Genomic DNA, 4,569 nt, shown 5'->3' on the forward strand with positions numbered 1-4,569 from the left:
AATAATTTGTTTTTTAGATAGCGTTCATGCCGCTTTTTTTTTTTTTTTTTTTAATGAGCAGTGGCAAAAATACAAAATATTAATAGCAGTGGCGAAAATCCAAATATTGCTATAAATATACATATACATACAGACAGTGGCGTATCCAGGATTTTATTTCGGGGGGGGGGGGGCCGTCAGTCTACCTTTTTATAGCAGTCATGTGAGCAAGAAAATTATCTAGTATAGCGCAAGATTTTAGGCGGGGGGTATGGGGCGGGGGGGGGGGTAACTAGGTAAAAAAAAAAAAAGTACACTCTTGTCATGAGTATTTCTAGTTGTAGACTTTTTTTGTTTGAGAATGTAGGACACAATTTTGCCAACAAAGTCAGAATTGGAAAAAAAATTAGAAGCAGTGAGAATTTCTATTTTGGGCGAGTAGATGTTTTGGAACTGCCACTTGTGGCAGAATTTGGAAAATATGAAAAAAAGAAGTGCATTACTCCTTATATTTGCCTATGGGACCCTTGTTTTAGAGAACCAAATAAAAAAAAAATAATATAATATCAAAGACAATTGCCCAGAATTTGGTTTCGGAGGGGTGGGGGCCTCAGTCTACCTAATATAGCAGCCATGAGAGCAAGAAATGTATTGGTATTAACATTGTTTATAGAGGATGAAGCACAATTAAAGTTTAAAAAACAGTTTAGAGAAACGAGCAACGAAAGTCGACCTAACCTCTCACAGTAACAGCCGCCGGTCTTTTTTGGTTGAAAATCTATAAAAAACTTGGTCAGCATCGACCTGGATATCGTGGTTCAGGGTCATGTGAGCTAGTCCGTTCCGACGCTCCTCGCCCGGTGAGCTCTGCAGATAGGTTTTGAATCGCTTAAGACAGCTAAAGCTCCTCTCAGCAGAAGCAGTAGTCACTGGTATTGCCTGAAAAATCGTCAAAAGCCTTCGAATGCATGGGAAAAATTTTTCATCGCATGACGCAAGAGTTGAAGCAACAGTTGATGGTTCTTCAGAAATTCCGAACCACTTCTGTTTCCAAAGGACTAACTCACATTCGAGCGCACGTCTACCCCCGTGAAATCCCTCGTAAACAGCAACAGCGTTCACAAATTCATTAATTTTTAGTGCCGCTGTTAGCTGGCAAAATTCTTCCGATTTTAAAAGATGCCTCTTCTTCTATTTAACAGCAGGCGGGCTTTTCAGTGATACTATTTAGCCCTGTTCATTTTGCGTCACTCTGTGGGCTACAGATCTACTGGCTCGATTGCCTCATGATTATTAGATATTTTCAGATATCTTTCAGTAGGTCTTTCGACACTAGGAGTTCAATTCTGAGATGATAGATGTCGATTTCGATGCTCTGTGTGCAGGTATAGTTGGCTAGGCTCTTGGCTGATAGTGAGATTTTGTGGTGTTTGAAGCATTTTAACAGTTTACAAAGCAAGGTATGTTGTGCAGACGTCAGCATATTACATTCAAATAGGCAATGGTCAATTGTTTCATCATTCATATTACAATGCCTGCAAAGAGGGGACAGGGGAATTTAACCGCTTGAATTAGAAAACTTCTATGGGAATGCAAGAAAATTTAGTCCATTTGTTCCAGTACGAATTCTATGATAAATTTTAGAAAGATACTTATTGGGAAAAGGGGAAGGGATAGGATTAATCTTATTAAAATTAATATCTGATAGCCTCCATCGGTAAATATCTCTGATCGGGATTGGTCTCCAACTTGGCATGTCAATATTTATAGCATTTTTTGCTATGTCATCAACCTGATGATTACCACTTATGCCAGAGTAGCTAGGAATATACTGAAAATAAGTTTTTATGCCACTTGAAGCAAGATTATCTATAATACTGAGACAATGATTAGTGTCAATGTGCAACTTGTACTGAGGAGCTGAGGCCAGCAACTCAAGGCTTGATAAAGAGTCGGAATATACTATAATATTATTTGAGTTTGCAATCAAAGGTTGGTTTTCCTTAAGGTGTTCTAATGCCATGATTATGGCATTTAACTCAGCAGACATTATGGATAAATTATTATATAATCTCTCGCCCATTGAAATTTTCAGGTGAGGAAGGAAAGCACCACTTGCTACCTTCTCATTAATTTTTGACCCATCAACAAACATTTAGAAGTGGTTTTTATAGGTAATTGTATTTAGTTCAGCAAATTTTTTTCTGGACAAAAGCAATGGGCGTTAAATCTTTATTCCACTTTGAGAAATCAGTATTTATTATGGGACTTGACCAATTCCATGGAGGGGATAGGGGGAAACTGGGTGCAATAGACTTTGCTGGTATGGGGACTTCTTCTGAATGTTGGCATACTCATCTACAATCCCTTTATACATGGCTGGATTTCTCAACAAATTATGTAGGGTGTGTGAGCTCTTTGATTCGGGTTTCGTAAGATATTTTAAAGCTACTTCTCTCCCTTATTGTTGTTAATCCACTCGCCATAACCAGAAATTTGGTGCTTGTGGGTTTCCTAAGACCAAATATGAGACATTATATCATTTTTTGTAGTTTCAATTTTTTGTATTTGGGTCTTTTCACATGCACCATATATGAAAAGCCCATAGTCAATATGGGGTCTTATATGTGATTTATAAAACTGGAGTAAGGTTTTCTCCTTACAGCCCCACGGTGTGGAAAGAAGTCTTTTTAGTATATTTGTTTTTCTATAGCATTTTTTTATTGTGTTTGAAATATGGATGTGGAAATTAAGTTTTTGGTCAAGCATGAGACCTAGGTAATTAATATGATTATCTTCGGGAATTGTAGTTTTATTTAGAGTTAGTTTTGCATGAACATGGTTACGCTTTCGGTGAAATTGGATTATTTTTGACTTGGTAGGTGCAATTGGTAAATCTGAATGTTGAGAAAATTTTTCAAATTGGAAAAGTGACTTTTGTAGATTTGACTGTGCTATCTCAAAGGTGTTGCCAGATGACCATAGCACCAGATCGTCAGCATATTTTAGATTCGTGTGGGGTAGGTTCATGTCCCAGAGATATAGGGCAAACAGGAGGCAACTGAGGACTGCTCCCTGAGGTAGGCCTTTGGTTGTTGTCTTTTGGGGTGAAGAGGCTGAACCAACACAAACAGTGAAACTTGGCACTTCTATGAAGTATTTTATAAAAGATACTAGCTTGGGGGGTAGTCCAAGGCTTGCAAGTTTATTTAAAAGGATTTGGTGGTTCACATTGTCATATGCCCCTTCAAAATCTAGGAAAGCTGCAACTAGGACATTGTTTTTCGAGAATGATTCATTTATTGCATTTGTTAGCACGCTGAAAGCATTTGTTGATGAGTGGTGTTTCCTGAATCCAGTTTGAGTTTGAGGGATCATGTTATTTTTTTCAACAAACCAGAGGAGTCTCTGATAGATCATTTTCTCCATTATATTCCCCATCACAGGAGTAATAATTATGGGCCTATAAGACTCAGGGTTCTCTTTGAGTTTATTTCTCTTAAGGATTGGTAGGAGGGACAAACATTTCCATAAATTCAGGAACATAGAAGATGCCCAAACGTGATTATAACAATTTAGCAGTTCTTGTTTGTAAGAAGGTGTGAGATTCTTTATCCATGTAAGGTGTATATTGTCATAGCTGCCGCTAGTTTTCGTCCTAATATGATGTATTGCATTATTAATATTCCTGGATTGAAAATGGACTTGTTATATACTCGGATCCTGGGCGTGGTTGGTAACTTGGGTTCATGGGAATTGGGGCATTTTGCTTCGATTATTTGATGTTAGCTTATTAACAAAAAGAGTTGCAAATAGTTTAGCTTTTTCATTATCATTGTCATAATGGGTATTATTATGTATAAGCTCATACAGGAGTGGGTTGGGGAAAATCTTTTTCCCACAGATGTGGCTTATGATTTTATGTATAATTGGCTCATCTGTTTCTCTGGATAGGTTATTTGCAAAATTATTCCAGTAATTATATTTAGCATCTATTATAGTCCTTTTTAGATTAGAGTCTGCTTGTAATTTTTTTAAATATGTAGTAGGTGATGGTTTTTTTTATGAATTCTTTCCCAGCTGCCTTTTTTATTTTCCATTTATTTTGGCACTCATTTGTTTCATGCTTTAGGAATGTGTTTAGGGAAGGTTTTCTTAGGTGTTGTCCTCGGGATAGCATGATTAGCTGTATTTATTAGTAAAGATGTCAATACTTCAGCATATGTGTCAACTGTTGTGTTTGAAATGCATGAATTTTGGGTGAAACTTGTAATTTCATCATTTAGCTTATTTTGGAACATAGACCAATTTGCTTTAGTGTTGATATATTTGGAGGTATGAGATAGAGTTTCAGCAGGTTCATTTAGGGAGCAAACTATAGCAAAGTGGTCAGTACATAGACTATCAATTTTATTTATATAAATTTTATTCAAAATATTTAATGACACAATTTGTAGATCAATTGTGGAGAATCTGCCACTTTTGGGGTTGAAATAAGTATTCAGGTTTGGAGGGGTAGCAGCAGCTAAATCATTATTATTTGAAGTCATATACTCAATCAACTTACCAGCTTTATTTGCTGGTTTATTC

This window comes from Artemia sp. Qi Xiang Cuo, chromosome 16, assembly GCF_049724085.1.
Source record: "Artemia sp. Qi Xiang Cuo chromosome 16, ASM4972408v1, whole genome shotgun sequence".
Classification (NCBI taxonomy): domain Eukaryota; kingdom Metazoa; phylum Arthropoda; class Branchiopoda; order Anostraca; family Artemiidae; genus Artemia; species Artemia sp. Qi Xiang Cuo.